Raw genomic sequence first — 12,822 nt, 5'->3', positions numbered from 1 at the left:
ACGGAGCAAGAGCCCACCCTTAAACTTCCATTAGAGGGATCATGTCGGATCCCATCAACACCGGTATCGTCCCCCGTGATGATAACCTGAACAGGCACTTGCATAATGGCATGATTACACATTCATATTATGTGGGGACGATTAAAACCGAGATGAATAAAAACACGGAGGCCGGAGAATAAAATATACATGGCACTTTCAGAGTCTTTTTCATCTTAGATAGGCTCCCAAACCTCCTGTCTTCTTTAGATCAGGGATCTCAAGCAGGAACTATAAGGGCAGGGGGGGGGATCTGAAACCGGCAGGAAGTATAAAATGGATTACCTCACAGTAGGAAAAGCAGTGTGGATGAGCTGTGTGAGCCATGGGAAAACTGTGGCGAGGTGGAGATGAAGTGGGGAGGGTCATTAGGGAACGGTGGAGCCGAGATGTGAAATGGAGACTTTCCTCAATGGTATTACTCCCCCGGGCAGCAAGTAGAGTGGCGAGAGTGGAACCAGCACCTTCATCAATAGCCTCGATCACCTCCACACAGCACATAAAAAGCACCGCACACACGCATACACGCACATAAGTCCCCCCTTACCCACCCCCCACCCCCCTAACCCCTGCTGATAACCACCGGCAGCTCGCTACCACAGTATATCTATTTATAGACACTCTGTGCCCCATTTACAGGCATGGGGACACTGGATCTGTACAATAAAACACAGTTGAGAACATGGAAGACATTATTTGTATACTGCAGACCTTTATTAGCAACTAGAAAGGGCTAAAATTCTAACAGCACACAGAAAAGAGAAGACACATATAGAAAATACTGCAATACATCTGTTGCTAAAACTCCCATTAAGATGGACAGTCAAAGCCATCATCATTCGCAAACGAAACCATATCCAAAACAGCCAAGGTGTCATGTCAGATTAATTATTGATAATTCATGTGATTACACGCTAGACTGATTAATCAGATACGTAACAAGAGAATGGACTGATTAAGCCAATGAGAGAGAGGAATAATTGACCTCACTTTGAAGGCTCCACGTATGATTTGATCTTTGAGTGACATCTCAGACTATTAGCCAGCAGCCACAGGAGAGCAGATCCTACGGTGTGTGCCATAGAAATACATAATAATTTGCTTCATTTGTCTTTTTTTGAGGGTTTGACATCATGCATATGGATGTCCTGCAGGGCTGAAATTACGCGAGTGACATGTTTATGTGCGGAAATTATAGAAATGACCTGGAGCAATGAATAACCCTGCTCTCGCAAAAAAAAAAAAAAAGTACAATGTACACTTCCGAGAAAAGTGGGAGCTCACTCTATTGGATTTCTGCGGGGAGAAATAGGCTTGTAGTGCTTCGGACAGCCAACGCAAGGCACGGGGAGGTGGTGGCAGAGGGAGGAAGGGGGTGGTCATTTATCATTTTTGTCAGTCCTGGTGGAGAAAAAAAAAAGAAAAAAAAAAAAAAAAGAAAAAAGGGAGGTGGCGCAGGGGGGCTTTCATATAAATTGTGTGTAGGTGGAATCAATGTGGCGTTGTTGGTAAGAGCAGGGAGGGGTGAGGGAGCCGGATCAATGCTGGTGGGAGTGACTGTTTGTTCCCATTGTTTATCTACCGTCATCTCAGGACGCTGCTGAAGGACAAGGGAGCATGGCAGGCAGCACAATGTCTCCATTGGGACTGAAGATTCGTAATGGCTCTCTCCTTATACAGACAATAGACATCACTCAGAGGTGAAAGTCATACTGCTCATGGATAAGACATGTCTGTGTGAGTGTGTGAGTGAGTGTGGAAGTTTGGGGGCGGGGGGGGTTTCACACTGCAGGGTCTGCCGATCAAATCGACGGTCTATTCAGCAGAGAAAACCTATCAGGAACTCCGCGGAATCTCTGACTAAGGCACAACAGTTTTATTAAGACTTTTACACCTGTAGCGGAACAGCAATAACAGATTTGCTGACCTGACGTGAACCAGAGATGCTATCAAACAACGGTGTTCATGATGGCCGCCGATGAATAAAAGGGAACGATCAAACTAATAATAAAATCCCCAGGCATGCTGTAAAACAGGCTAAGGTGCACACATAAACAATATAACTGTCTAATCTGCTCGATCAATCTAGGAAAGACTGAGAGGAAACAGCCGAGCAGAGGATGTATCTTGGACTGTAATAGGGATAAGTACAATACCTGCTCATGAAATGATGATGAGATAGATTCCGGAGGCCGCCCAATGAATTTCAGGTATTATCAATCCCAGGGGAGTCCTGCCTCTCCCCTCCCCTTTCCCTTTCTCTCCCCCTCCTTTTTTTTTTTTTTTTTTTTTTTTTTTTACACCTCCCTCTTCCATCTTCCCTTCTTTCATGTCCAGATAAGAAACGGCCCGCACTGATCTGACTGTGATTCGCGCAGCAGAAATGCGTTCCCATGGGAATATCACGGTGCAGAAGAATAGCTGACACAAGAGATGAGATTCTGTTGTGCTGCCCATATTTTTGCCTGCGAGATCAAACAGATAGGATTTTTCCTCCTGCATGAAAACGCGCTCATAATCATCAGCCTGCTTTCAAAGCACAATCAAGAACAACAGATAAAATGGGTGGAAGTGGAAATTTGTCTAGAGGGCTGTGTACAGTATGCTTTACATAAACAAACAGTACACACTTGACACGTGCCCCCCCGTAATGGTAAGTGTAGGCATTAAATGTGAGAGAATTCAAACTGCAGAGGAATACCCAGCCTCATGATTGGCTTATCACAGTAACGATAATTACACTCCTAATTGTAGCCCCAGTCATGAATCCTATTACAAATGCTGTGTGTTTTTTGAAACTGAGGCTCAGCACCAGCTTTTCTGTTCTTTCCCTCTCTCTCTCTCATATTTTCTGCCTCCGTCGCGGTCTTAAAACACAACCACAGCCCCGCTGTCGAGGTCCTCTATACTCCTCACTTTTCCAACGTGGCAGTGTTCACCCCCCTTGGACTGTTTCTTCGCCGTTTTAAGAGACAGACATTAATTTGACTGGAAACAACATGGAAGCTAATTTCTACAGACTGAGCCACATAAAGTACAGATATAAAACGGCTCAATTTAAATGCAAATTGCTATAACTGGAGGATCCAGCAGCTGATTAGACAACTTTCTGTCAAAATCTACATAATGAAGACAAAGGAAGACTGAAAACAAATACAAGAAAAAAAAAACTACACTGACTTATCCCTTGTTGTGCGGTAAGGTGAATCACTAAAAAGGACTTAATCTAGCACACCTGTGTCTCCGCCAAGAGAAAGCAGTCCTTAATAAACTGATCTCTGCAGAGGAGAGCACTGGTGTGAATGCCACCGTGAGGCCTGTGGCAACTCTGAAGAAGCTACAGGATTTTATGGCTGAGAGATGGCAGACACTGTGTATTCAACAACTGTTGCCTGGGTGATTCACCAGTCACAGTTTTATGGCAGAGTGGCAAAGAGAAAGCCACTGTTTAAAAAAAAACAAAACAAAAACTGACATGACATCTCATCTAGCATTTGCCAGAAGACATGTGGGAGAATCTGAAACAAATGTGAGCTAGGCTCTATAGACTGATGAGACTCTGCTGGTGTAAGCCAAACACTGTAGATTACCAGAAACTCATCATCCACACCACGAAACCTGCTGCAGTCTGAAACAAAACTGTGACTTGGGAGAAGATTTATTGCCAGTAAAAAAAAAACAATCCCAAAACATTAAGCCAAAGGCTTCACAGGATTGGCTTCAAACCAACAGTGTTAATGTCCTGGAGTGGCTGAGTAAAGGTCCAGACCTCCATCCAATCCAGAATTAGTTTCAGTACTTTAAACTTGCAGGTCGTTCACCATCCTCATGCAGCTTGACAGGGTCTGTGTTGTTTTGTTTAGACTAATGATGAAAACTAGCAGTCTCCAGATGCACTGATACACACTTATACCCATAGACATAAGCCTGTTATTGCTGCAAAAGGTGTCTCTATTCAACTTAAAGTAGAAGAATATTTAGGCAATCAACTGGTTAGTGGCTTATATTTGTACTTAATTGAGGTTATTTTTTAGAGCTTCATTCTTACTTAATCATACACAATAAATATTAAAAAAGATACAATTACATCAATTGTGATTTAAGTTTTTTTTTTTTTTTTAGACATTGTACTTGCTAGGTTTTCTTCTCCCTCAAGTCTCCCCGTGTTGCCAAAAATAAGCACAACTCTGCCACAGATCACTGTTATCCCTTTCACAGTTTTAGTCTTAACTCTGCCACTACTACAGATTCTGTCTATGTCAGCCCCTCGCTGAAGTGCTCTACCTGTCCTCAGCAGAGCTGCTTTCGCATCCTCTGTTCTCGTCTTGGACCAGAGCGTGAGGTATGTGTGGGTGTCACTGAGCTGACAGGTCTATCTGGGCTCTGTCTACTGTGCTGGCTCTTCCCATTTCCCCTCTTCACTGCCGTCTCCACAGCTGCTATGTATCCTACCGTGACACCAGAAGCGCACACACACACGCACACACACACACACCACAAAACACACAAGGATATCGGTTTACAGGAGGGGGTAGCTGGTGCCTGTGCGCAGGGTCAAGCCTGCACAGGGCTGCATGCATGGTGTATGTCCTAGAACACAACACTGAAATCTAAACAATATTTCATTTTTTTTTTCAAAGAGGGAAACAGGCCAAGAGAGAGATAGAGAGAGGAAGAACTACATGTGCATTTATGTGGGAGGAGAGCTATGTTTTTCCCCTGTCATTTCAAGGAAAGCCTGTCAAGAGTTATGGATTAAATGCCACTGTGCAGCATTGTACACACACACACACACAGCCTGACATTTAATGGTGTGCATCTGTGTGTTCTCATGTGTGTAGATGTGTGCATGCGGTTCGGTGGTGGGTTACGGGTCCAAACCATAGACTGTAAAAAAATAATGGAGGCAGCCACCATGACGTCACCCATTTGTTTGTGGACTCCCGTTTTCAAGCCTCGAGTTTGCATTGTGACCATCGCCATCTTGGATTTTTTGAGCCCAGAAATGACTATATTTGGACGAGAGGGTGGAGCTGCGCCTGTACTCTGTAGTGACTTGCCCCCGACAGCAAACACCTGTCACTCAAAGCGGCCACGCCCCTCATTATGCATTACCTAATATCTTAATCGAATTTAAACAGGTGAGTTATAATAAAATTCACCCCTCATACAGTTGTCATGAATGAGGAAATTAGTTATAGGAGACTGTTTGTTAACATGTTTATTTCTCCTGTAAAAATGGGCATTTTAACATGGGGGGTCTATCAGGATTGACTCGCTTTTGTAGCCAGCCTCAAGTGGCCGCTCGAGGAACTGCAGTTACTGGCACTTTCGTGTCGGCCTCATTTTTCAGCCACGGAGGTTCCCGCTTGGTCCAAACACCCAATCCGAAAAGCAGACTGTCACGTAGTGTGTTAGCCTTGTAAAATCTAAAATCCATCTCCTGCCACCCATCCATAACAGGCCAGTAGCTGCCAAAGTCAATGCATTTCAGGCACACGCCATCACCATAAACCCTATGTAACACATTTCTCATTTGATACGCCTCTCAGCCATTTGCTCTCCTGAGCCGTTTCCACTCTCTCTCACACACACACGATCAATTTATGCACATGCACACACAATTCCACACACAGATTGGTGGCGTGTTTATGGTCCCCTCTGGCTGTAACAGGTGTGCTGACGGAAGTAGGTGGGGGGTGGGGGGTGGGGGGGGGGGGGGGGGTAGGAAGTAGTAAGCTGATCCAGCCATGAAGACTCACTCCTTCTCCACTCTTTCCAAAACATCCCCAGTCCCACTGCTATCCTTTACATCCTGAAGGGAAACTTCCAATCACTCCAGCAGATCAATACACCCTAGCCTCAGGATATGAGGCTCTAAAGCTAACGAGAAGCACTTAAGGAGAGGGGAATCTGTATTGATTACAAAGGGTTAATGAGACCTGCTGTGCTGGCTATGCTTTTTTTTTTTTTTTGGGAGATTGGAAATGCATGACTCGATCGGTTAATTGATACAAATTGGTAACACGTGTCCGACTTGACTGATGTTGAGGATTTAATACAACTATTCTACAGCCTGTGGCCTTGTGTTTTGAAACTCAACAGTATACACAAAAGTGAAATAAGGCTGAATGAAATAATGATGCTAGCTCCTCAGTCTGAGGAGAGCACTGTGCCACGATGAATCAGTGCAGACTAACTAGATGACCAGAAAGAAAGCAAACTTTTAAATCTTTTATTTGCACTGCAAGTGAAAATACTGAGGAGGAGTACGATAAGATTCAGGATGCCATGACATATTTGCTCCAATATCAATTATTCATCATCGCCTTTTCTAACCCTTTAATTATACATCAATGTTAGAATAACAAAGGGTAGGGACACTCACTGTGTTCCTGCTCGCAAAGGCCGTGACAAAGAAACCGGATGGGGGAACTTTAGCCTTTAGGTACAGGTTGGAGGAAGACGGAAGGAAAAAGGCCTTGGGGCTGCTTTGCCCTGCTGTCGAGCTGTCATTTATGATGTGTCCGCCTCACCCACTGTGTGATCAGAGATCAAAGGGTTAACTGAAACTCTGGCCTATAGCCCTGTGCTTACATTATTCAACAGCTTGTTACAACAGCCTGCTCCCTGATCTCACACACAGGGAGACGGAGCTGGAAACTCCAGGGAGGGGAACACGAGGGACGAATAGCCGGATTAAGAAAAAGGGATGACAGAGAGAGCGGGAGGCTGGAGAGAAGAAAGATAGGAGAGAATGAGGGGTGGACCTGAGGGATGTGGAGAGAGAGGAAAAAAAAAAAAAAAAAAAAAGCAGAGGCGTGGAGAAAAAAAAGCGGGAGTCAATGGGATGAAAAGAGGTATTGAGAAAAGGGAAGGATAAGAAAGTGGTGAAAGACAGAGAAAGAGAACACAGGTGGATAAAATGGACAGAAGAGGAGGGCTGTCCGTCCAAATTTGCTTGTTGCCAGGGAAGACTGATCAGAATCACTCAATATGGATGTTTAACCTTTAACCACATACCTAATTTGTAAGCATTTGATAATATTTTCTCTAAGGGAAGCATGGGGTTTTAAAGGGTAACCACACATGATTTTTTTTTTTTTTTACACTGTACACTGATATTTGATGTTAATACAGGTGATTTTTCTAACAATTTTTCCAACAGCCGAATTCTCTGGCCCCTCCCTGACCGTGACGTAATAAAAGCAAGACTCTGAGGTCTATTTCATTTATCAGCTAACGCGACAAGTATAAATATCACAACACTGGCCGACTGTATCCTCAGTTTGTGCCGCTCACACAGAGCTGCTGTGGTAGCGTTAAGCAAGCCTAATAAGAGATGGCAGAGAGGAGACGTTGTGCTACTCAGAGAACCGTCGTTATGCAAATAGCCCAGAGATTTATTTATTTATTTACTTATTAAACACAACACACAGGCCAGCCCATAACTGACTATATTCAGAGCTTAAAAAGATATTCAAGGTTGATGATGGTAACATTAACCATGATAAACAGTACGGCTATGTATTGACAATCCCCACAGACACACTCACACTGGAGAGCCTCTCGAAACTTCTACAAAAAGGGCCATGAATGTGCTTCTAGTGACTGTCAAAGCTCTACCGGACTCTCTATAGTCGTTGCCCTCCAGTCCTCTATTGCATTTTTGAGATATGCTGGGATAGAGAGAGCTAGAAGAATTTGAGTATGTAGCTATCCTCCAAGTCTAAGAACTTACTTCCAACCTCTTCACAACACAATGGCAAACAACACAATTTAGCTGCATCTCAGATATGATGAAACATAATGGTGATGGTAGATTTCCTGACAACAATATTTAAATCCATCGCTTTCTATCACTTCTTCTCAGTGAATGAAAGATGAATATCAGCTCATAGTGTTATCAAACAGGTAACGTAGCGGTTTCCATTGGCTTTGGACGCCTCTGAAATAGTACTCACACACACACACACACACACACACACACACACACACACACACACACACACACACACACACACACACACACCACCACAACAACAACAACAAAGCAAAACAACATCTATCAGATGAGCACTGAACTGACAGCGACCATGTTTTGGGAGCGCCCTGTTTATAGTCCCAGACTCGCGCCGCTGCTCAGTGAGCGGGCTCCTTTGTTCATTAATTGATTGGCCTCCCCTGCTGGGCCTCAGTAACTAGGTTACACAGATCCATGAAAAGAAGAGGATTGGGCCCCCCCCCCCGGTGAAAGGCGGTGGATAGATAGACGACTCCGGGGCAGAAATCCGAGTGTTAATATAACTAATGGAGTGAGGACGACAGTAACTTTATTGAAATCACCCTCATCTAATTAGAGCAAGCAGCTGATGAGAGCGGAGAGGGACGGGAAGAAAGGTTGGATTCCATTATGCAAGGGTGATGTCACTGTTGTATCAACTGAATGGGCGAGGCTGCGGAAAGGTGAAGTGACGGCTGTGAGAGAGAGAGAGAGAGAGAGAGAGAGAGACAGTGTGATGTTCATTACCCAGGTGTCAGACATATCTTTCTCACATACTGACAGCAACTTGTACTGTGCTCACTCGGTCACCTCTTCTTCTCCCTACAAAGGAAGAGGGGTTTTGGTGAACAATGGGAGCAGGTTAGGGAAAGTGCCGAGGTGGAATTGTGAACATCACTCCCAGATCTCCAAGTCTTCAAGTCTTCTGCTTGAATTGAAGCACTAGGCCTTCAGGACCATGCTTCTTGATAAGACTGATGGCCTTTTCAGACCTGCACTTTTTATTCCGGTTGAATTGGACTCTGGTTCATTTTCCCCTTTGGTACGATTCGTTTGAACAGATCTAAACAGCAATCGTACTTGAGTGGATACCAAAACAACTGTACCAACACCCTTTGAGGATGTGGTCTCAGTCTGGTCCTAAACAAACTCTAGGGGGGTTTGTTTGTGCTGGGACATGATCTGACATTGGTCTGACCAAATTAATAGGCATATTCGTGCAAGTTTGAGCTAAATGGCTCCCGTATAAGCGAAATCAACAGTTGTTAACAGCTAGCCAGGGAATAAATTGAGGCCTGACCTGGACTAACAACAAAGAACGTTGCATTTTGCCAGAGGACCTTCTTCCTCTGTTTATGTTATTGCTCTCGCTCCAGACACATCTGACCAATGAGCTGGATGAACATTCTCATGTGGCTTGTAGTGATTTATTTTGGTTTGTTTGGATTTTTCTCAGTGTGGAAAGAAACCGAACCAAGTGGAAAACACACTAAGTTTACCAACTCATCCACCTATTCCAATGAGAGCAAACAAACTATAGGTTTGAAAAAGCCCTAAGTGACTGAGACAAGATGTGCAGCTCAACAACCAGAAACGGGATGTGCTGAATTTTCTGACATGTGAGCACAGTAAAAGCAGTTGTTTTACTCATAACCGGTAGATTAACCTTTTGATTCTCTATAACAAGGTCAGAAATCTACAGGAATCATACAAACACTGCCCTTAAAAAGACCGAAAAATGCGAAAAATGCAAAAATTGAAAATTGGTAGATTAAATTTCTTCATTTCATCCAGTTAATTTTATAATTGAGATGTCACGCAGTATGTTTATGTACAGCATGAATTTGATTACTGTTGCTAATGGGAAACTGTTGGTTACTCCTGAGAGCTCATCATTGACTGATTATATCCAATGTCAATGACAAAGCTCAAAGCTTGAAGCAGTGGGGGTGGGGGGGGGGAATGGCACCATGCTGTCAGCAGCACAAGTGGGCTGACCTCAGATAAACCACCACATCCGACAGAAGCATAACCACCAACCAATGTATTTGAAAAAAACTCACACAAGAGGTTAAAGGGACCAGTGTTTAGGATTTAGCGGCATCAAGCGGTGAGTTCGCAGATCACAACCAAATGAATACCCGTCTCCCCTCACCCTTCCCTTCACAGCGTGTAGGAGAACCTACGGTGGCCATGAAACTCGCAAAAAAACACTAAAGGTCCTTTCTAGAGTCAGTGTTTGGTTTGTCTGTTTTGGGCTACTGTAGAAACATGGCGGTGCAACATGGCGGCCTCCATGGAAGAGGACCCGCTCCCTGTGTAGATATAAAAAGGTGATGAAAACACGATTCTTATTTTCAGGTGATTATACACTAATTAAACCATACTTATGATTATTGTATTCCATTTCTGCTAATATTTCTGCCAATAGATCCCCCTAAATCTTACACACTGGTCCTTTAAAGATGGGCTGTTTAGAGGAAGCCTTTTTTTTGTTGTTTTGGTTTTTTTGGAATAGAAGACAGAAAAAATCCTAGAGGTTAAAATTGGATGTTTATATACCAATAGGAAATGCAATTTAATTAAAACATAAAATAAAACTGCCCCTGCAAAAGGACCACCATGACTCTAAATTCACATTTATAGAGGCATGAAAAACTCCTTGCAAACAGTAAATTTCTCACTCAGCTCTATAACTTCTCCAATAACAGAGATGGAGACATGCTGGGCCCTCCCTGTCTGTGCAGGGCACAACAGCTGAACCGACGGAGGATCTGCCCTGCATACTTCAGAGGATACAAGTTTCAACCGCACAGTTTATCCCTCAGGTGACAGGACTGACCTCCCTTCACTAACAGAGATAGACACGGGGTGGTGGCCAAACAATGACACTATCAGCCTGATGGATATAGGCACTGTGTGTTCTAATGGCAGTCAATATGGGGGAAGAGCAGTGTAGATGTCATTGGCAATAGGTCAGAATCCAAAACAAGAATCAAAAAAGGCCTCAGGCAGCCTTTTGGAAAAAAAAAAAAAAACTATCAGAGTATGACTCTGCAAAAATTTTTGCTGGCATAGTCCTTCTCAACCCAAGTGGGGTGTGACGGCTCGCAACATAATCTTAATATATTATTTGATCCTCCCACCCCCAAGCAGCGCAGTCATGCTGCATTACGAGCTCCAGCGAGGCTCGAGACCCTGAGCTGCATAACAGTTGACCACTCCTCAGAGGAGAAGACTTCCAGGTCACATGAGGACAGTGCAGTGGAGATGAGGTTAATATTACTGTCACCAGTAGCCGGAGGGAGAGAGAGAGAAGCAGAAGGGAAGAGAGGAGAGAAAATGAAAAAGAAATCCAAAGCATTTCGCTTGTATTCCTTTAGACTCCAAATTACCTACTCTGCAAATTGCAGGGAAAAAAGAAGTCCACCTCCTCCCGACAACCCCTCTAATGGTGTTGTCTTTAAAGCCTTTATCACTAATTCATTACTTCTGATTTTCCAGCAGCAAGGGTTGAAGCTTTGTCTTCTTTCTAATTGAGAGCCAGAGGCTTCAGGCTCTAATCAGTCAAACCTACTAACAGCTTTCCTCTGGGGGAGATGAAGTCAAAAACAGCCTTATTGTACCAGTAGGCCATTTGCTATGTGTGCAACTTCAAATTACTTTCATTTCAGCCTCTCCAACATGGTGATTTGTGGAGTGGGTAAAATGCCAAGCTATAATGAATGTTGAGGTTCACCAAGTCGTCCCTTGTCAGAAAGTGGGTGCTGTCATTAAGCAGCATGACATTCAAAGAATATGCCACATGCTTAAAGACAGGTCTTTTTTTAAGTAACTTTCAGTACTTTCAAAAGGAGGAAAAACAGCCATTTTCTTTCTTTGCATCACTTCCCACTGACTCTCCCTTTGCACCCGACTCTCCCCTCACACTTGGAAGCGTACACAAGTCTAATTAGCTGTGTCGTACCCCTTGATGACTCTGCCATTTCCTCTCACTGGGAAGATTAACCACCACAACACTAATATCAGCCTCCGCATTAACACAATTAGGTGAAGAGTGAAATGTGAAGCATGTCGTCACTTCTCCGCGGCTTCATTAGGGGACGCAAAAAGACAGCTTGACGACAGACAGGCCACTGCGTCTGCGGGGTGGGGAGGAACTGAGCAGGTGTACTTAGCAAACCCGGACTGTCGCTATGGGATGTGGCTAGAGCTTGTCCCAGATAATACAATACGGCCAGCTTTATTTGTAGAAGTAGAGGTTATAAAAAGAGCTCAAAGGCCACTAGAAACTGAAGGTGGCCTCCTGTACTTTTCACTTGGCTTATCTATTGACTAGAGCCAAGCAATGAGTACCAAAAGAGATTATTTAAATCTATTCTTAGGTCTAAAACAGGACATTGGGCCTTTGTGGTGTTAATAACTCATATTAATGCATATTTTCAAGCTCCTTATTTAACTGGCATAGCATACTGCACTGTTTCTTCTGATAACATTTATACGGGTGTATGAATCTTTCAGGTCAGCGTTAGACCTATGTATCTAAATGATTAGATTAGACATTCAGTAGAAATCCAATATTATTAGGGTAATGCTAACCGCGGCTGACATGACTGAAGTAAGGATATGATTTTACTGTCAGGAGCCTGCCTCAACATTCTCCCAATCCACCAAAAGTATTTGAGTATGTATGAGGTTCTGTGATGAGTTTTGAGGTGAATATTAAATCAAAGAACGCTAAGTCAATCTTTCTATGGCAAGCCTTCTCTGGAGGCTGAAACTCAAGGAAAGTCAGAAAAGAGAAGCATCCATACAGTTTGAAATGGAGCGTGTTGAAGACGATCCATTGTTCCAAATGGTTTCCAGATGCTCTGTTGCGTTTTCTGACCACGGTTTTGTCATTCTTTCAGTCTCTTCAGTTCTCTTTAGCCAAGTCACCACCCAATGCATCCTCAGTGAACAAGTGAACTTTTGGGACCTCTGGGTGCGATTGTGTTCCG

At 43.7% G+C, this 12,822-nt stretch overlaps 1 protein-coding gene across 2 annotated transcripts in view; it reads right to left on the bottom strand.

Moving 5' to 3' along the window:
* Positions 1-12,822, bottom strand: part of LOC137189314 (bifunctional heparan sulfate N-deacetylase/N-sulfotransferase 1-like) — a 42,299-nt gene that overhangs the window by 18,591 nt on the left and 10,886 nt on the right. Inside the window, exon 2 of one of the 2 annotated variants that reach the window (XM_067599097.1) lies at positions 4,324-4,487. The exons of the other annotated variant lie outside the window; for it this stretch is intronic. The gene's annotated coding sequence lies outside the window, so the exon portion shown is untranslated. The remainder of the gene's footprint in view (positions 1-4,323; positions 4,488-12,822) is intronic. 2 annotated transcript variants of the gene reach the window in all.

The sequence above is a fragment of the Thunnus thynnus genome, chromosome 9 (assembly GCF_963924715.1).
Source record: "Thunnus thynnus chromosome 9, fThuThy2.1, whole genome shotgun sequence".
Classification (NCBI taxonomy): domain Eukaryota; kingdom Metazoa; phylum Chordata; class Actinopteri; order Scombriformes; family Scombridae; genus Thunnus; species Thunnus thynnus.
This window is presented reverse-complemented; position numbering and strand designations above follow the sequence as displayed.